General features: G+C 47.4%; 3 long non-coding RNA genes across 5 annotated transcripts in view; 2 read left to right on the forward strand and 1 right to left on the reverse strand.

The window, feature by feature from the left end:
* The window catches only part of LOC136305209 (uncharacterized), a 32,469-nt gene extending 24,196 nt beyond the window's left edge, over positions 1–8,273 (reverse strand). Inside the window, exon 1 of one of the 3 annotated variants that reach the window (XR_010725148.1) lies at positions 8,059–8,272. This is a non-coding gene — a long non-coding RNA (uncharacterized lncRNA). Of the gene's footprint in view, positions 1–8,058 lie in introns of all 3 variants that reach the window. The other 2 variants (XR_010725147.1, XR_010725146.1) reach the window with 2 other exon arrangements.
* Positions 8,274–9,410: 1,137 nt separating this feature from the next.
* On the forward strand, positions 9,411–17,230 carry LOC136305208 (uncharacterized). Its single transcript, XR_010725145.1, has 3 exons — positions 9,411–9,552; positions 16,597–16,819; positions 16,987–17,230. It is a non-coding gene; the product is annotated as an uncharacterized lncRNA (long non-coding RNA).
* A 2,074-nt stretch (positions 17,231–19,304) lies between these two features.
* On the forward strand, positions 19,305–20,598 carry LOC136305207 (uncharacterized). The gene is made up of 3 exons (XR_010725144.1): positions 19,305–19,448; positions 19,873–19,978; positions 20,511–20,598. It is a non-coding gene; the product is annotated as an uncharacterized lncRNA (long non-coding RNA).
* The last annotated feature ends 205 nt before the right edge of the window (positions 20,599–20,803 follow it).

Raw genomic sequence — 20,803 nt, forward strand, 5'->3', positions numbered from 1 at the left:
TGTCTGTATTTGGCTGATCAGAATAAAAGAAATCAGCATAAGGGGCAAAATGTCTAAAAGTGGAATGGATGTAAGAGCAGAATTCTTTGCATTACAGGCATCCATTGAAGGCTATGAAGGCACTCTTTCTTTCTATCATTACTTCACCTTATAATCTCAGCTGATATAAAGCAAAGTGCTATAATTAAAAATGAATTCATTTATTCTGAACACATTCCTTCCTTCATCTTTCTCTTTAACTTTGCTCTTAAAAGCTTTAACACATTTTTTTCATTTGACATTAAGCTTCCATTTCTTCCCTCCAGAGTTATGGCACTTCCCCATGTGATGCAGAGGTATGTTCAAGTCAGTGCACGTTCTGAGACTGCAAATCACAGAATGCAATGCTCTGAGCAATGCTTTCCCTGAGACTTTGCTCTTGCATGTGCACCAGAAAGCTTCCAGGGGCCATTTTTGCCATTGAATACCAAAAAAGGTTACTACTATGATAGGGGGGAAAAAAAAGTCAATTATTACCCAACAGACAACATCAAATGCACAACACAGCATCACATCATGGAATGATGATCACAACTTGTGTGGGACAACTGTCAAAGCAAAGACTTGACCGAAAAATTCAGTACAGTTCGTACTGAATTTCAAACTTCAAGGAATATTTTGTTCTTTAAAAGACACATTAAAAAGGAAAGAATTCGGTAGCTACAAAGACAAAATTATAGAATTGTCACTGAATAATGACTTTCCTTGGGTATTTTCTTCTAGCTTTTAGATTTTTATCTTTTTTAAGAAATAGATTGAAATAAAATTTAAAACCTCCTCAAATACCGCTGAAATCCAGTACCTAAATATTTAGATATACCTGTGCCGTTCCACATAAAAAGTTGTTCAAATTCACTTGCTACTATAATTGAGTTACATCATGCTTCATCAAATGTTGCAGTCGCTTCAAAAACTTTTTTATTTCATTTTAGAAGCATTGAAACAGAATCCCTGTTGTACAAAAATTTGGGGTTCACTTTCATGCAGAGGATCCAATACGAAGATGGAAAAGTAGAAAATTAGCATATTAAATCAACTACTTTGCAGAGTGATTGCACAATGCACTAGAGGATCAAGTTCCTTTCAACAATTCATTTTCAATTTTGTGACAAATCATGATATACAATTCCTTTTCTATCACGTTTTGATTTCAATCTACCTACATGCACGGAGAAATATTCTTGCTAGGAGTATGTAGGAACAAGGTTTAGATCTTCATATCAGTATAGGAATAATTTGATGCCTGCCTTCACTAGAGGAGAAAATGCCTATGTTTGCGATAGTGATGGCAAACAATGTGCTTTTGTGGAAAATTCTTGCCGTCTGGAAAGGTGTTAAATGAACACTTTGTTAGGTTATTGGTTTGTTTTGCTGATAGCCAGAGCACTTCTTTTCTATCTTTGGCATTTATTGTTCTTTGCAAATTGCTTTCCTCAGCCGCTATAGCAATACAATTTAACACTACTTCAAGCATATCCTCACTTGAGACTGGAAAACACTGACAAAGAAATGCATCAATTAATCATCACAAATTTACTCAAAGTCATTAGGATGGAACTTACTCTCCTATATCAGGGTTCAGTTGTCTGCTAGGAATACAGCAAGTAAAATTTAGCACAAACAACTTTAAATGTTTATCTTTTGCTCAATAACCATCTTCAGGCCAGATGACACACTGTTAACATGCTAAGTCGGCCATTGTATTGACTACAAAAAAGAAGAATTAGATACACTTCTACAGATTTGACCTGTATTTGCACACACTAGTCAATGTTTTCTACTGAAAAGAAGAAACTCTAGGGGGAAAAGACCTATTAAGGTAAAATTAATAACTTAGATAAAAACCAAGTTAGGATAGATGGGACACATACCAAAGTTTTTCACATGGGCAGATCTATTACTCAGCACTTCAGACCTGAATGTGAGCTTTGACCCAGCACAGCTTGGAAGAACACCACGCCAAAATTGAGATCTCAAGCCGAAGAACAACCAGATAGATTTTCGTTCTTTATTTTCTGTACAGAGGGCAGAAAGTATGCTGCTTTACCATTTTCCCTCATGGAGAAGCACGGTTATTTAGCTCTTTGCACAGTGATACAACTTCAACAGCCACACCTTACCCAGGCACTTAATTTTAAGGACACCATTTATCTAATTGGAACCAAACAAATATCAGCACATTTCAGCTTCAATGGTTACATAAATCCTTTGTTACAAGCTGAGAGTTTCTGCAATGAAGTGGACAAGCAAGAAAGGAATAATGAATGGAAGTTTACAACTATTCCTCTGCAGATTTAGTCCAACAGAAGTTGCAAGAGCTGGATTTAGTTTTCCACCCCACCCGTCACATTTTTCACTCAATTATGCAAGGAATTCTCACGTCTTGAATCTTAGTGTAATAAATCAGATTTGCAGTTTGATTCCAGTAAGTGGTTTCAAATAGAATAAATTCTATCACAATTAACAGAATTCATGGAATTCGGTGTGTATTCCATCTAAATTTATCTGTCTGTGCATAGGTATTCTCATCTCAAGGGATTCACAAGAACATCAGACTCATGCTTCACATACAATTCTTTGTTTTATTGTTGCACTAAAAACACGTGCCATTTAGAGTTGCAGCTTCTGTACATTCAGGATTTAGAATAGATGATGTTCTCCTTCAATGACAAGTAATCTTTTTCTAGTCCTGTTTCCTACTCTAAAGTGAAAAAGCTCTAAAATACAGTTGGACCAATAAAACCCAATGATACAATACCTACTGCATGTTTCCAGCTGGAGTAGTATATGCAATTATCAGGAGTAAAAATATCTAGAATTCAACTATGTAATATTCTTATATGTATATCAGTATATAAATACAAGGTGTCTTACATATCTCTTTAAAATAAGACTAAAATTGTTGCATGTTCTAAAAAAATACTTCCAGACAGCCAAAATTTAAAAAGTTTTACAATTAAAAATGGGGTTTTATGAAATTATTTTACATCCTTTTTAATTATAGTCTGAAATGGTATAGCATTTACTTTGAGAAGAAGAACAATCTGCAAAGTAGCTAAAGTAATTTTTTATCTGTCACTAAATAGAAGATGAACCATTCCAATCTCCCTGGAAAAAAAGCATACCTTCTGGCAAAGTTCTCACTCTGCTCTATTCCTCTTTGTGCTGTGAAATACATGAGGAAGTAGAACAGGACAAGAAATTAAAAAACAAACCACACTACTTTGTATTTTCAATTTCTTGCTCACTCTTGTATCTGTATAATCCATACCGTGATTTTATCAAAAACCTAAACTCAAAATACTTGTAACAAAGATGAAGCAAAAAAAAAAAATCATCAACTACTTCCCTGAAATAAATTCTGAAATAGTTTGGGAGAGATTAATAGTTCTTAAAAAAACCATATTCACTAGCATGACTTTGAGGAGCTAAATAACAGGCCTATAAACAGTCTGCAATTTTTCAATACAAAATATCGTTATATCTTTCAAAAAAAATCTAATGTGCCAAGTCTTATTAGTATTAGAAACATATTGCTCATAAAATAAGAATTGCTCTTTTGATTATGAATTTTTTGGCACCAAGATAATAAACACTGATTAACCAATTCTACCTGAGATATTCGATTTTTTTCCCCTAAAGCAATTTCTCGCTTCCCAGGCTAGGAGACCCTCTTGCAATGCTGCAGTAGCTTCTCTGGTTGCGCAGAGCCCAGAAAGCACACGGGGCTGCTGTTCCAAGCAAAGCTACAAGAAACAGCCTCAGAGAGCACAGGATCTGCCGAAAAAGCGAATTCTTGCTTCCTGGACGAGGAGATGCAGTTGCCATGCTGCGGTAGCTTCCCTGCTTGTGGAGAGCCCAAAAACCGCGCGGGGCTCCTGGTCCAAGCAAAGCTACAGAAAGAACCTCCGAGAGCACTGAGATCCACCTAAAGCAGTTTCTTGCTTCCAGGCTAGGAGACTGTCTTGGTTTTGATAGACAGGTATTTGCCAGGGAAGATTGGAGTCTCTCTTAGAATGTGGAGATTCAATCCAACGTGGAATATGATGAAATACATTACAAAGACAAGAACCTTACACACGTTTATAGCAGCACATCAGCTACAGAGCACTACAAACATTTTGAAGGAAAGGAACTAAGGTCTCCCAGTGGCAGCAAGCACCATTTGTTTCCTTTACAACAGAAGGTGCTTCTAAACCAGGACTACAACAAAAACCCCACACATTCAAGGACCTTCCCGAGCTCTGTTCATTTGCCCAAGCAAGCATGAGTTAGAATCGCGCAACTCCCTAATGCCCTATTATCAAGGGTCAGCAAGGGAGAAGAACCCAGTTCAGGCTCCCCCAGCCCATCTCCAGGTTTCTCTATAAGCCCTCCAAGGGGCTACCTGCTCCCACTGCAGAACAGAACCAGCACCCAGCCAGCAGCTCCTCAGTCCTGGCAGGTCAGCGGCACTTCCAGGAGCACACCAGGCTGGCAGCAAACTGCCCAAAGGGCACTCAGCCCTAGACCCTTCAAACCCTCCAAAGTAGCTTGGCCAGGGGGCAGGGTCAGCACCAAAGACACAGACACCAACCTCAGGAGCTCAGGGTCTTTGGAGACAGCTCAGAGCAGCCAAGAACCTCCCAAGGAGAAGCTCAGCAATGCTCCCCAGCACTGCTACCCAAGGTGACCTACAGGGACTGAGATCCAGCACCAGGGACCCTGAGCCTTACCCCCCGCAGCTGGGAATCCCCTGTCACAACCCAGCCCTGGAGAGCCCCCACAGAACTGGCAATTCCCGCGGGTGCGTCCGCCCGCAGGCCAAGAGGCTCCGGCTGTGCCGGGACAGGGCCCAGGTCGGGCAAATGCTGCAATAAACAGGCGCACACAACTCCCACGGTGGGAACAGCTGGGCTCAGCCTCCTCCTGCGTTGCCCCAAAGCCTGGCCAGGGCTTCAGGAGCAATGCAGGAGCTGCCTTTGGCCCCGCTCCTCCCAACAAGGCCACAGGACTCATCTCAGGGCCCTGTCCGGCCTCTGAACACAGAAAGGTCAAGCCATGTTTCACTAATGAGCACGGACCTAGCCCAGAACACTAACGATCCTGGCTACCGCACTACCGACAGGATACAAACACAACATCTGGGTTGAAGGCTCACCCAGAGGTCAGCTTTGCCTCAAGACTCTGCTTCAGGCCTCAGGCCTTCAGGAAGTCCCAAGCTGCTTGAACCTCTGCGCAAAGCCTGCTCCCATCTCCTGTGGAACCTCACAGATCAGGCAGCACTTCCTCGGCCCACTCCTGAGGCTATTTAGCCTGCCAGCAAAGAGCAGGGGCTGACCTGGGAATGACAGAAGGCAGGGAGGGGAAAGGACCCTTTTGCTTCCATCCAGAAAGCCAAAGGCCGTCAAAAAACCCTCTGGTGAACACCTGAGCAGCACCAGGAGATGAAAGGCCTGGCACTCCTGACTCCCAGAGCTCCCAGGCCTGCCTTGCCCCTTACCTTCAGCCCCCGTCTTGGACAGCAAGGCAATCCCAGGGACAGAAATCCAGGCTCCTGCTGCTCCTGGACGGAGGCACCCAACAGCTCTGTGCTGGCTCAACATGGCAGCAAAATCAGGATGCTGCTCTTCCTTGGGCAAAACTCCAGCCACTAAAAAGCTGGAACGCAGGACAACCCTGCCTCTCCACCGGGGCACTTGGATCCAGCCCTACTGACACATGGACATTTGAGACAGGAATCCATAACCCTCCGTGAAATCACAGCACAGCCTCCAGGTGTTTTCCTGTTCGTGTCCTCACTTACCTGGCATAGGCTTCTTCCAAGGCTTTGCAGACACTTTGCCTCTAGCCAAAAAGATTAACATCGCCTTCTTTCCAGCTTTCAAGAAGTCACAGCAAGTCATCCTGGTCCAATGTTCCACATCAGATTCTCCCATAAGAAGATAGATATTTTTCCATTCAGATCCTTTCTCAAGCTATCAAGAAAACCAGGACCCCACATGCACTCCCAGAAATTCTCTCAGCACCATTTGCTGCTTCTCTCTCTGCCAGGGCACCAACAAGTCCTGGGTTGCTTCTTGTTCCATGCTGGCCAGTGACCTTGAGCGATAAAAGAAGGCACCAGTATTGCTGCTAATTTTACAGCCACAGGCTTTCAGCTTCGCACAGGTTAAAAGCAGAAGCAGACACTCCTCCCCCTGCTGGAGCTGATGGGTCCATTCCCCGCTCTGCTCTCACAAACCCTTCAGTCCCGCTGCCAAACCCAGCACTGCTGCAGATCTGCAACACAACAGCACTTTATCCACGGGGGGCTGCCCCAAACACACATTTCCCATCACGGGTCCAGAGCAGCCCCAGCGCTTATTTTACATCTCCCCAAGCACGGCCAAGGTCCCCCCCAGGTGCACAGGAACATCAAATCCTCACGGTGTACCAAGAGCACCAACAGGTTCAACCCATTCAGGCAACAACTGCTCCAGTTCACTGCCGGGCACTGGCACTGCTCGGTGTGGGAGGATCCACTGAGCTCCTGGGTATACTGAAGGACAAAACATTTCCCATCATGTATCCCGACCAGTTTATTCACGGGGCTGCTCCAAACACACATTTCCCATCAAGTAACCGGAGTAATCCAAGTGCTGATTCTACCTCTCCCCAAGCGCGCCTAAAACCCCATGCACACAGGAACACCACATTCCCACAGGGTGGCAAAAGAAACTGGAATAGACTTCATCCATTATTCCTCAGACAATTAATCCAATTAACCACCGTGCACTTGCAGTGCTTGGTTTGAAGGGTCAATACACCTTCTGTACATGCTGAGCTACAGAGCATAAACACAAAAATGAATCTTGCTCTGTAAATAAAACCAAACAGAAAGAATAACCATAAGAAAATTCCATAGACAAGGAAACTCTTGCATGCCTTTAAGCATATCTCCTGAGAACTCAAATAGCCATTTACAACAGGAAGTATTCCCAAGCCAGACAAAAGCCCCGAACACTGGACCTAGTACACAAAGTTTCCAGTACAAAACCTTCATGCTTCATGACAAAGCTAAGACAAGGAAAAAAGCTCCTCCAGACAAAACAAGTTAAACACTCTCTACCCCCACGATAAAAGTCCCCAAAACATACCCCCAAACCAAAAGCAAACAAAGCAACCCAAACAAACCCCAGCTGCCCTGAGTGCCATTTATCATTCAGCCCCTTCCCAGACTGGGGACACCTAAGGGAGGTCTCACACACCTTTTCCAACTCTTCTGCCCCTGCTTCCCTGCCCCTCAGGCACCACTGCCCTGCCCAGGGCTGAGGCAACCTAAATATTATGGAACAAAAAACTTAAACTAGCAGAAATAACTCACACTACTCAAAAGCTGTCTCTGCTTCCAATAAGTAGCCCTTTGAAACATGATAGCACTTTCCACAGAAATTCTATAATTGAAGTCACTCCATAAACCAGCCAAGAAAGCAAACCTCACAAGGTTGTTTCTTCCTACCATGTTCTTCCTAGTGAAAGGCTAATTAAAACCTTCACTACCAGACACCAGCCAGGCCCACATGTCACGGGAGATTAAAGGGGGGAAAAAAAGACAGGAAAACTTTGGTACCTTCCCTAAACAACACACCCCAAGAGTACACGTCCTCCCCCCCCCCCCCCCCCCAACACCTGCAAACACATCAAGGCTTAGCATAGCTTTGATTTATAGGAGAACTTACCAAGAAAATTCTATAGCACAGCACAAAACTCCCCACATTCCCTCTACCTCAACCATAGGAAAGCTCAAGCAAGAGAAAACACTGAGACAGAATGCACAAAAAAATCCCTGATTTAGCACCAAAAAAGGCCAAAAACAAGCTAAATTAAAACAACGTCTGCCTCCTAACCACACATAACAGAATATCTTGGAATTCAGAGAGAAACTCTGACAAACACACAGAACAACAGCCCCTCAGCCCTACCTACCATCACCCACTACATAATAAACACAATCCCACACAGCACAGCTTATACAGAAACAAATGAACAAATTCTCACCGCACTAAAACAGCCTGGAGAAACTCCATACCCACACAGACAGACCTCAGCATTCCACACCGAACCACAGATCCCCACAGCCCCTTCCGGGGCCCTTTTGACCCCCACCCGGCTCGCGATTCGTGGGCTCTCTGAGGCATCGGAAGCGCTGATTGGACAGCGGGCCCTGGGAACCCACCCGGCCCCGGCCCTGCCCAGCCTGCGCTGAGGGCCCGGGGGCTCCGCCCCGCCCTCAGAACCGGCACCAGCCCCCCGGCCCCGATCCCCCGATAACCCTTGGCACCGGCCTGGGCTCTACCCCCATACCGGCCCCGGCCTCAATCGCCCCCGGTCCTACTCCCTCGTCCCTGCCCCGGCCCCGCCTTGGCCCCGCCCTGTGCTCTGCCCCAGACTCTGCCCCGGCCCCGCTCTGAGGGCCCGTGGCTCCGCCCTCTCCCTCGATCCTCCCTGGCCCCCCCACCCCGGCCCCGGCCCCGGCCCTGCTCTGAGGGCCCGGGGTTCTGCCAGATCCCCCGGCCCTGATCCCCCCCGGCCCCGTTCACCCCCGGCCCCAGCCCCGCTCCCCCGCTGCAAGCCCAGGCTCCGCCCCGGCTCTGACACCAGCCCAGCCCCCGCCCGCCCCATCCCCCCCGTGGCAGGTTTGCGTTCGGTTTGTGTCTGAGAAGTAGGATCTCTGCCAGAATGGTGCTGTTGGGAAGAAAGTAAATCTGTCCCAGGGATCTGCGATAAGCGATAAAGTTGCAAGGAAGGGGAGTATTTATAAATGGTCTCCGTAGTTCCTCGTAATTCTGGGTGTTTGGATTTAGCCTGGGATTGTCAGCTAAGTCATAAAAAAGCCAACCAGGCTTCTGAACTCTCAATGAATGTTTGAAACACTTCCACAGAAAGACAAGTTAACAATGATTCCAAGGCAAAATTCTAAATGGAGGGTAATGACTTCTGGGGGATTTCCTAAGGAATTGTGGATCTCAGGCATATGGACTTTTGGAGGTGGAATCCCAGTTTCAGCCTTGGGCACCTGCAGAAGAGGGACCCTTACCCATAGCAAGGAAAGCCCGCTGCCCCAGCGTGTCAGGTGCAGACATTGAACTCTCTGGGGAATAAGCAGCAAGTCCGCTCTGCCCCTGCCCTCACACTCGGAGTGGCAGCAGCCGCAAGGTGAGAGCTGTCACAGAATGATTGAGGGGACAGACTAGCCCCAGGTATGAGCTGTAAACGGTGAGGGGAGAACAGAGCAGCCACAGGTGTGACCTGTCAGGATAATGAGGGAGCAGACCAGCTGCAGGTGTGAGATGTTACAATGATGATGGGGCGGTTCCTGCCAGGGGCGGTTTAACAGAGGAGCCTCGGTTCACTTTTCCATTGAGCTGTAGAGGTTGAGGAACTCATGTTGAGTTTCTATGTGGGGTTGCTGCAGTGGTGGGAAAGCCTCTTATAGTGCCTGCAGGAGTACATGGATGTGGAGTGTTTCTTTGTGGCAGACAGCAGCAGCAGGTAAGCCAGTGTGGAGTTGTAGGGGGGATTTTTCTCTTTTTCAGCTTTGTTTTGCTAATCTCTTTTAAGTGCTCCCAGAAGAAAAAGGGCTTACGAAGGCAAAAAGAGTTCAAAATGAATAATGAAACTCCTCTTCTGTTTTTGTTTGTGTTTAAAGTAAGAGGGATTTCTCTCCACCTGGGATTTTATAAATAGGGGTACTTATACGTGTTTTTTTTCACTGTTGCTTTCTTTGATGATATATAGTCTTTTGTTTGATTTTTTTGGCATTATTTATTACATGTAATTTGGTTTTTGAGTGAAGATAACTTTATGGGTGGGTTTGTATTTGACATATGTCTTGGTTTAGGAAGACAGGTATCTGCTAGGTAAAATTACAATCAGAGGCTCTTTGGCAAAGATTTGGGAAATAGGAATAGCAGTTCTTTACTAGTATGTAATACAAAGCAAACAAACACAAAAAAAAACTCCCCCCCCCACCAAACAACTACAGCATTAATGACAAACGACAACAGTACCAAGAACCTTGAGGGCTTTGTTTCACAAAACCCAGGGCAGTTTGGTTTCGGTGTCCCTGCAGGATCCTCAGAGCACCAAGCTGGAACTGTGGAAAAGTCCCGGCAGGTAGCTGGGATGGCAGGGTGTCCCGGCAGGCAGGGGCAGGATGTCCCGGCAGGGCAGGGGGTGCAGGGTCACGCTGCAGCAAGAGGAGCAGCGCCGAAGAAAGCCGAAGGAGAGGCAGGGCCTGGACCAGCTCCCCGCGGGTGGCTGGGAAAACTCCGGATTCAGGCCGAACCGGTGATAGTAGATTTCCCAGGACTGGATCCCTTTGGCCACAGTGAAACTCCTCCAGCCAGCAACAGCCGTTCTCCCCTCCGCGTGCTTTTCGGCAGCTGAGCTCCTCCAGGAGCGGCAGACACGCGTCTCCCCGAATGCCGGAAGCAGAAAAGCCCGCAGTTGCCTCAAGCTTTGTCTTTTACCTGCGTTATCTCCCCCTTCCACCTTTTGTCCACCTCTTTGTTTCAGTTAAGTACTCTCAAGTATCCAACACTTGATCTCCTTGGTAACTTGTGGGGAAAAAATTCTTTAGAGAAAGAAGGAACAAACCTAACCCCCAACAACATACAATTAAGTAGCTTTTTTGATAAGCTTCTGATATGTGCTATTGGGGTTTTGATCATTGTGTGCAGGGATTCAGATTGGGTAGGGCCACCCTGGCTGGTTGAAGTTTAGGTGTATTGTTAGAGGCAGCTTTTTTTTTTTTTTCCAAATTTTTTTCTGTTTAATGGTTTTAAAGCGGCCTTTAATAACTTATTGTGTAGCTTTATTTTGCTTGGCAATAGTGTATGATGAGGAATGTGATCTATTTACTTTACATTAGGCTTCTTAGTTTACATGTGGGTTAGGTTGTTTTTGAACTGAGTTGTGTTGTTGGAGGTTTTTATTTTGGTGGGGTATTATGATTTCCAAGGATTTGTTTCCTGAGGTTTACAGTGGTGTAATTGGTTGTAGTGTGAGGTATGGGGGCGGTTTTATTTATTTAGGGGTGGCTTTTATCATGGTGTGTAGTGTTTTTTTGGTGGGTTTGAGGTAAGGGGCAGTAGTTCATTTCTTGGAGTACAATAATATTTAAAATCAGATTATTGTTTTTTTGTGTTATAGGGATTTGTGTATTTAGCTTGTTTGGCTATAGTATGTGTTCTATAGTTATGGATAATTTGGGAGATACTGTTTATAGTTGAATGGATCTTTTAGTTTTAGGGTGGGGGGGTCCTGGGTATTTACTTTGGAGGTTTTTTCAGGAGACTAGACATAGGAGTTATTTTTATTGTATTTGGTAGCTGGATTAGGAGAAATAATAGTTGGCTTTTGTTTGGTGGATTTTTGTTTGTTTTTTCTTTTCTAAAACTCCTGTATTTGTGTGGTCAGGGTAGTGGTGTTTCTGGTGTAAATCTAAGCATCCATTACTGTTTGTGTGAATTAGGTGGTCCACAGGTAGTATACTGAGACCCTCCCACTGACCGGCACATAGATCTGCTGAGATCATGCATTGATGTTTGGTTTTCTGTATGGTACCTGACTAGATAGACAGCAGCTGGGTGACAGCAAAGAATTCCCAGAGGCAGAGGCAGCCTTCTTTAGCACACGGTATGGATTCTCATCTCTGAACATCCCAGAGATAATTGGAAAGCTCAGAGACACAGAGGGAATGAAAGCAGGGTGCCAGGGCAGGAGTCACTGGGAGGGGTTTTGAGACAGGTTTAGAGACAGGGATGTCCCAGATGTGACCCCTTAGGCTACGTGAAGAGAAAGTCTCATTTTGGATCAAAGTGCTGAGGTGTGCAGGGCAGAGCAGTCCTGGTGTGTGTTGTGTCACTTGTCTGTTGTGCACTCTGTGTCTTTTGGGTGTCTCGTATGGTGTGTCTTTTGACTTAGGCCTTTGAACAACCTCTTGGAAATGCTAGGCATTGTTCTTAACAGATCCTATTCCTTGGTGAGGTGCTGATGCCATTAAACCTTATGCTTCGACACATAGTAGAATCCGTCTCTCTTCGCAAGCATGCAGGCTGATGCCTCTTCAAGTCTTGTTCTGAGCTGTATCACCAGCTGTGCACCGCCCTTATCCGTTCCGGTGGATTAGGTCTTGTAAGAATGCCAAGATAGGTAGAGGATTCTGACCGTAGGATTCTTGGGCATCTGTCTCTGCGTCTTCTGGGATAAGTCATCCCGTTGGCATCTTCTTCCTGCAGGGTTCTCTGAGCCTGGTCAGCTCGCCTTCAGTCTTACCTCGGTCATCTCGTTCTTAGTTCGCTGCTCCTTCAGGGTCATTCTTCTTGCCAGAGGATTTGTGTCCCTGTTGTGTCCCCTTGTTTGTCCTGTCCTGTCTCACGGGTGTTGGTGTGTGTTTGGCCCGGAGCTGCTCTGCCTTGCTGCTCAGTCTGGGTGTATGGGTAATAGTACAAGTCCTGGGGACTTGAAATTTGTGATGTAGGGTGTAGTAGGGCTGTAGAGGGTATTCCTAGATTGCCACCAGGTGTCTGGAGCTGTCCAGTTATCCTGCAGCCCTTTGACTTCTGTCCCAGCTTTGTTTCAGATGCAGAGGGATGAAATCCATGGCGGAATGCCCCATCCTGGGTGAGGGGGCTCCCCCGAGAAGGTCAGTCACTGTTTGTGTTTGCAGTGGAGGTGTAAATGGTGGCTATGTTACAGCGCTGTTCTTTGTCGTTTTTTTTAGGAGGTACGGCCGGATATCAGCGGGCAAGGTGAGCAGTGATGGGTAGGCAGTAGTAGTTACTATTGCTCAAGTCTTATTTGCTGGTGCAACTCTAAGCATTCACTGTTCTTTTTTTTTTTTTTGATTTTCGGGTGTCCCCCTACCAGATGTACTGGCCCCGGATGCCAGAGGCCAGATGGGTGCAGCATTAAGGTATATTTGTGGCGTGCTTCAGTCAGAGCTGGGAGGTGCTGTTTCACAGCAACTCGGCGTGATTTTTTGCTTTGCGGGTGCTGCTGCTGTCCTAGGCGTGCCAAGGAACAGAGGGAGCTGGTGAGTCGGCCTTTAGGCAGAGTGACCCACAGGTGTGCGCCGTGCTCAGCACGTACCTTTTCCTTTTGCTGGGTACGCTCCCGGCAGCCTCTGGAGCGGGATGAAGATCTGAGGGGGAGCCACGACAGCGGTGCTGAGGAGCCCTGGGGATTACTCTTCTGGAGGGGGATAGTCGCATTTTCTGTTTTGTGATCCTAGGTAGTGTGAGGAGGTGTGGAGCCAAAGTTTGGGTACAGCGGCCCTGAGGTGGACGCAGAGAACCTCTGGACGTCCACGGTGCTGAGATGTTCGTTTCTGTCGAGGATGCATTTCACCTGCTGGTGTTCCAAAAGCTAAGTGTTGGGGCTGGCGGTCGGGAGAAGGGAGAAAACCTTTTCAGTCTTGGGTGGTGATTTAAAGTTACCTTACAGGAGAGGGCCCTAGTGGGATGGTCCCCTCAGGATTAAAGGGTGAGGGTTTCTCCTCAGCAGCACCAGAGCCTTGGCAGGGCAGTTCTGACCCATCTCCATGTTCTAGGGAGTTTGACATTGTTGGTCTCCTTTTAGAGTCCAAAGGGTTAGGGTGCAGCGGGGGATTCCTGGCCCAGCACACCCTGGGATCCCTTTCCCAGGAGCATCCTGTTATAGGGCAATGCTGATTGCGAGGTGTACGGTAGTAGGGTTCAGCAGGGGGGGGTTTACAGTGACACACAGAGGCTGAAGGAGGGCTTGAGAGGTAAAGGACTCGAGGGCTAGAGAGCACACAGTGAAAATCAGGGGTACAGGCTAGGATACAAGTCAGAGTACAGGTATACTGGCCCTCACAGCGCTGCTACCAGCACGCTTTCCCTGAGAGCAGGTGCAGGCAGCAGCCCTAGTGCGGGAACGTACCAGACGCTCTGACATGTGCAGACACGGCCAGGCAGGAAGCGATAGTGGGGAGCAGGATCCAGCAGGGCTGGGGATAACGGGGGTTTTCCCGCCCCACCCACCCTGGGATTCCCCGTCTCTCCGCAGCCGGTGGAAGTGCTCCTGATTTCCCTCTCGGGGCGGCGGTTGGTAAGGCTTCGTGCCTTTGCCTGTGCAAAGAGTTTGGCTCTGTCAGCCTCTGCCCTGTCTCAGGGCCACGTTTTTTAGGGTAGGCAGGGAACAACTGTGGATGTACCTGCCCTGCTTGCAGGACAGCTCTTGGGACACTAACGGTGTAGAGCGTCCCCGCCTTGAAGGTGTAGGGCTCTAAAGAAGTAGGGTTCAGAAGGGGGGAGCTTATAGTGACACATACAGAGGCTGAGGCAGGGCTTGAGAGGTAAAGGAGTCAAGAACTAGAGAACACACAGTGAAAATCAGGGGTACAGCCTAGGATACAAGTCAGAGTACAGGTATACCAGCCCTCACAGCACTGCTGCCAACACTGTTTCCCTGAGAGAGGTGCAGGCAGCAATCCTAATGGCAAGGCAATGCCAGAAGTCCTGAGAGGTGCAGGCAGTACCCCTAAGCTAGGGCCAGACAGGAAGTTCCCATGGTGGGGCAGAGTCCACAGGGTTGAGGTTCACTGGGGATGTCCACCGTGCGTTCCTGTCCTGCCCCAACCGGGGATGCTCACACCCCTAATGGAGGCTGTGGTGGGTGGGCTCAGTGCCAGTAATGCCTCTAAGGCTTTGGCACTGTGAGTGTCAGCCTCTGGAAGAGCTGAGGCGTGCTGCCCGAGGACCCGGGCCTTCTTAGGAGATGGTGAGTAGCAGAATTGCTGGTTTTTGGCTGACGTGCTGCTAAGATTATGCTTTGATATTTGGTTTTCTTGATTGTAGCTGACTTAGGAGACAACCGCCCGGCAACAGCAGGAATTTCCCTGAGGGAGAGGCAGCCTTCTTTGGCACCTGGCGTGGATTTGCCTCCCTGGACATCTGAGAGAGAAGTGGAGGGCTTGGAGCCCCACAGAGGGGATGAAAGCAGGGTGCCAGGGCAGGGGTCAGTGGGAGGGATTTTTTGAGTCAGGTTTAGAGACAGGGATGTCCCAGATGTGACCCCTTAGGCTACATGAAAAGAAAGTCTCATTTTGGATCAAAGTGCTGAGGTGTGCAGGGCAGAGCAGTCCTGGTGTGTGTTGTGTCACTTGTCTGTTGTGCACTCTGTGTCTTTTGGGTGTCTTGTGCTTCATGTCTTGTCCCTTAGCCCTTCGAGGGGCCTATTAAAAATCCTGGCATCCGTCTTAGCATATCTGGTCTCTGCCTTCCTCGGCCAGGCGTCTTTGTTTCGTGTTCTCGGACACACGCGTTGGAATCCGTCTCTCTTCGCAAGCATGCAGGCTGATGCCTCTTCAAGTCTTGTTCTGAGCTGTATCACCAGCTGTGCACCGCCCTTATCCGGTCCGGTGGATTAGGTCTTGTAAGAATGCCAAGATAGGTAGAGGATTCTGACCGTAGGATTCTTGGGCATCTGTCTCTGTGTCTTCTGGGATAAGTCATCCCGTTGGCATCTTCTTCCTGCAGGGTTCTCTGAGCCTGGTCAGCTCGCCTTCAGTCTTACCTCGGTCATCTCGTTCTTAGTTCACTGCTCCTTCAGGGTCATTCTTCTTGCCAGAGGATTTGTGTCCCTGTTGTGTCCCCTTGTTTGTCCTGTCCTGTCTCACGGGTGTTGGTGTGTGTTTGGCCCGGAGCTGCTCTGCCTTGCTGCTCAGTCTGGGTGTATGGGTAATAGTACAAGTCCTGGGGACTTGAAATTTGTGATGTGGGGTGTAGTAGGGCTGTAGAGGGTATTCCTAGATTGCCACCAGGTGTCTGGAGCTGTCCAGTTATCCTGCAGCCCTTTGACTTTTGTCCTAGCTTTGTTTCAGATGCAGAGGGATGAAATCCATGGCGGAATGCCCCATCTAAGGTGATGTGGATTCCCTGAGAATATCAGTCACTGTTAAAGATGAGAGTCGCTTATGTCAAATTTATTGGCACTCCAGTGCAGGCCCCTTGCATTTACAGTTTCAAACAAGTGGGTCCCTTGGCAACCGTCCTGGGCAGCAGCTCGACCCTGCTCCGGGCTGGGCTGAGGGAGCAAACACTTGGGGCTGGCACTGCTCCATAGTGAGGGTACTTGTGAAAACACCTGGATTGTCCTGGATATTTTTTTGAGCTTTCTACAAGGTCTTAAGCATCAACTTTGTAAACATAAATGGCAAGGACTGAACACATGAGGCGCTGGAAAATTATACACACCAAAGACACCCTTTTTTTAAAAAATAACTCGCTGGCTTATATGTTAATTTTGAGACTCCTTTTTGGCCAGCTTTACTGTAAAAGAATCTCATTTAAATTTAGTTGCTTCAATGAATTTTTTGTACAAATATGCTCTAGTGTCAGGAGATTAAAGCAGTAACACCAACATGCCCCCTCTGGAAGAAATTTCTGCGTCTCTTCAGACCTGCTGGTTTGCAGTAGAGTTTGAGCACATTTTGCTGCAGCTTTGGTTCTTAATAAGTGTAAGTCGATGGATTGCTGGATGATTTCCGTAAGTTCTCCTATTTTGTAGGAGCTGCACGGTGAGGTCAGAATTCTGAGGGAGGCCCTGGCAAAGCTGCCAAGGGCGAAGAACATGGATGATCCAGGGGCTTCTCCCACCTGAGTTTCTCCTGGAGCATGCTGTGTGTCATGCCAGATATTTAACCCGGGTTTGGGGTGTTCTCCTGCAGTCCCAGCTCTAACTGCTGCCCCTGAGCCCAGGCCTTGCTCTGTCTCAGCACTAAACCTGGCAGGTGGGTGTGCTTTTCCAGCCCTTTAATCCCACAGGCAATCCCAGATTCCCGGAGCTCCCCGAGGCACAGCATGGACTTGCTCCCTGGGAGCTGCACTTCAGTTTGCCTGAACCAAGGATGGCCTGCCTATGTTTGTAACTTTATTCCTGCTGTTTTTCCTTTTCCAGGTTGTTGGCAAGAAGGAGAGAGCCAGTAGGAAGTGAAGCCATTGGAAGGCCTTATCCCAGTCCAAGGTTCCCACTGGTCTCTCTGACTCCTGGATAATTGCCTGACCATAACCAGAGACTCTCAGTTTGATTTCCTGCCTTTTCCAATAAATCCTTGCTTTCAGCTGGAGTGTGTTCATGGTATCATCCTCCTCCTCTTCCATGGATTTGTAAATAAAATTTCTGGCTTTTGTTGAGTCAAATTTTTTTATTGCAGGAATTGTGGCTCTTTTGTTCCACTGAAACTTCCCAACTCTGCTCAGAGTTTCAGATATCAAATACAAGTAAGACTGGAGTTTCTTTGGGTTGTTACTCCCACAAAACACAGATAATTTTTGGATAGGAGTAACTAGACCTGTTCAATTCCCCCTTCCCTTTAAACTCAGAGCAGAGGAGGCAGATTTTAAACCATTGTTCCATGAACTTCCACCAACTTGATGACTGTTCCAAAAGTTTTCAGTGTTAGAAATTCCTGAGCTTGTTTTCCAGGCAAGCTGGGATTTAGAGATTATTCCTTCCTTTTATTTGATGTTTTTTCTCTCTGCTTCTAGTAAGGGAATATTTATTTTTTCCAAATTTCCATCCTGATTAGAATTTTTGTACATCTTAGAGCACATTTCCAAGGAAATCTACCAGATGCATGTTGGTAAATCAGAAGCTATTTCACACTATTCACCACCATGGTGCCATTTTTTTCCTTTCAACCCCCTAACACGGCTAATTCTACCCATGCACAGTATTACGAGCCGTAACTTGGTGTCAAGGTGTATTTCAGAGGTAGCAATAAAACAAAGTTGACATTATCTTTTGTAACTCTCTGCACCTCCTTGTTTACTAATAAAGAAATCCAGAACAAAACAAAGAGAAAAAAAAATCTGAAACAAAAGCCCCTACAACCACCCCCCCCAAGAAAGAGCACAGAAAGAGAAAGTATGCCAATATTATTTAAATAAAAATCAAATCTTTACCCCTTTAGAAAACCAGGCTCATTTATTATAAATAATGGTGGTTCTGATGTGTTAGGTAAATGAATTCATATCATTTAAAATATAAACAAATAAACACAAATTTAAAAAATAAATACAAAAATAGAAAAATATAAGGAACAAAAATAGAAATAGAAAATACAAAAAATATCCATTATATAACTAATTACAATATTGCATGTGAGATATATTATAATATATATAGTAGGTGTAGATATGAATATAAAAGTTAAATGGTAATGATAAAATATAAAAAAAATAAATACAAAAATTTTATTTTTTGTGGAACAAAGCTTAAACTAAAGGCTTTTTTGGGTTGAATTTTGTTAGAGGCAGGATGTTTGAAGTTGTGGTTGAGGGTCTTTTGGGGCATTTATTTGAGAGGATTTTTGGCCACGTGCTTTTTTGCCTCTGTTCTCTGCCTGTCCCCTATGCGTGTCCCCGGCCGAACTGTGCGGCAGGGCTGTCACCGTGTGGACAGAGAGTGGTACTGCAGCGATCCCCCCCGGCATCCCCGGGCCGAGCTGTGCGGCAGTGCTGCCGTCCTGTGGATAGGGAGGGGCACTGCAGCTGTCGCCCGTCCCCGAGGTCCGTGGCAGCCCCGGGCTGTGAGCTTGGGGACAGTGCTGCCGCCCGACCGTCCAAAGTTTGCGGGAAAATAGGCGGGAAAAATGCAGAAACCCCGGGTGCATGGCAGGCAACTGCCTGTGCGCGACCCCGACCACGGCGCCGCCTGGGCACAACTTTACACAGCATTTCCAGGTGTGCGGACGCAGGATGTGGGCTCGGCAGTGCTGTGGCTGTGTTCAGGCAGTCGAATTAGTCAGGTGCCTCTTTAAGGCGCCGGGGGGGCCTTAGGTATGCCATAAAAAAGATGGTGGGACGACCGTAAATGGCTTCACCCACAACCAAGACGGCAGCAAAGAAGGGCAGAGATCATGTGATGTCACTTCCAAGATGGCGGCTCGGCACGACGCGCTTGACCTTCCAAAGACGGCGGGAAAAAGGCAAGGACCCCGGGGGCGTCTACCTGACTTGCTTGTGCCCTGCCCCGACCACGGCGCCGCCCGGTCACGATTTTCGGCGTCATTTCCAGGTGCGCGGCCACGGGCTGTGGGCTCACCGGCGCCACGGGTGGGCGGGAGCCGGGCCGGCGCTGACAGGCAGCGGCGGGGACGCCTCTCTCTGCCGAGGTCCTGCCACTGCCTGTGGCCTGGGCGTGGCCCTTGTGCCGGGCGCCCGTCCCGTTCCCCACGTTCCCGCCGCTCCCCGCCGTCCCCACACGCCCCTTCCTGCAGCCCTCCAGCCCCGGAGAAATGGAGGAAAACACAAAATCATTCTGGCAGAACCGTCGGCGGAGCTGCCCCGAGCCGTCCCCGTCCTGTAGCCAGCAGCAGGAGGCAGCTGCTCTCTGCTGCAAAGCTGAGCGAGGCCGAGGTAAGCAGAGGGGTTGTGGGGGGGACACTCCGGTTGTCCGGGCAGGGCTTCCCGGGGACAGTTTCAGCTTCCCGCAGCTCTGGCTGAGGGCTGCAGGGAGTCCGGGCTGAGCCAGCTGGGAGCGGGGTCTGCTGTTCACATCCCCCCGGGAGCTGCCGCTGCCCGAAGAGGGCTCGCTAGAGCCTCGTGTCCTCTGTGTGTGCAAGTTTTTGATCGGCTTTGTAGCAAATGTGGTGTTTCAGGCTGGGTGCGCTGGGTTCCCTGGGTGGGAAATACCTTGAAGTAGCCAGGCTGAGCAGTTGCTGAGAATTCCAAGCCTGGGATTCTTGAAACAATGTTTGAATAGCTTATCATTGACCTGAGGCAGTGAGTCAAGTCCGTTTGTTGGAGTGGCAGAAATGATGCCACCTTTTTCTCTTCACAGAGGAGCACATGTACATAAAGGTAAACAGATTTCTTCTGTCACATCAGTACTCGGACCTGAGGAAAGTACCAGTTTTTTCCAGCTTTTCTACAGTTTTGATTCTGAGGTAAGTGTACCGTTTTAGGTATCCAGTAATTCTTCAGAAATTTATGGAAAAAGGCCATAAAAATACATTGAAATCTCATTCTCCCCTCGGTGGTTATTTAGAAGCATCTTTCTTTTGTTTCATATTGGAATTTAAACTGCTATTCCTGTGGTGGCTTTGTTGTTTTCTTCATACTAACACACAGTGAGTTGTGCTGTGTATGCTCTGTGAGCGCAATAAACAGCATATTCTGCCCCAGCTAGCTTCCATTCATCTCTGAGTTTAGATTAGTAATGTTGAGTTCCACTGAAGTGTTTTAGGAATAGCAACTTCCCAATTTCCACTCCTTCCAAATTTAATCCCTAACATCCATCAGGAACAATCAGTCTGCAGCCCAAACATGCAGTGGAAATGGAATTGTAGAAGTTCAGAACAAGCTGTGGTAAGCCCTGAGCTGGCACTGGCAGGGAACCAGGTTTTATGCTCTTAGGGGCAGTTATTTTTTGGAAATGCCTAAATGTCTGATGGTGGTATTTTTCTTTGCGGCTTCCAGTACAAAGCACAGCGTGAGCAGATCCTTGGATGTCTTGGGGAAGGGCTGCGTGACAAACATTGCGGTGAGCTTCATGACTGCCAGAGGATTTTCCAGGTCATTCTCTGCTTTTTCAACAGTCCTTTGTGTGATGAGGGCTCCCAGGTAAGAATTTAAAAGGAAAGCACCGAAACACCCCAAAGCACAGAAGTTTGCATGGCTTTGAGATCTCAAGCACAAAGTAAAAAGGAGCAGCTGACTCTGCCTCCGTCTTCTTGAAAACCTGTTCCTTGTTGATTTTCTGGATGTGTGGA

This window comes from Chamaea fasciata, unplaced genomic scaffold, assembly GCF_029207755.1.
Source record: "Chamaea fasciata isolate MVZ Bird 193981 ecotype frontalis unplaced genomic scaffold, bChaFas1.0.hap1 SCAF_316, whole genome shotgun sequence".
Lineage (NCBI taxonomy): Eukaryota > Metazoa > Chordata > Aves > Passeriformes > Sylviidae > Chamaea > Chamaea fasciata.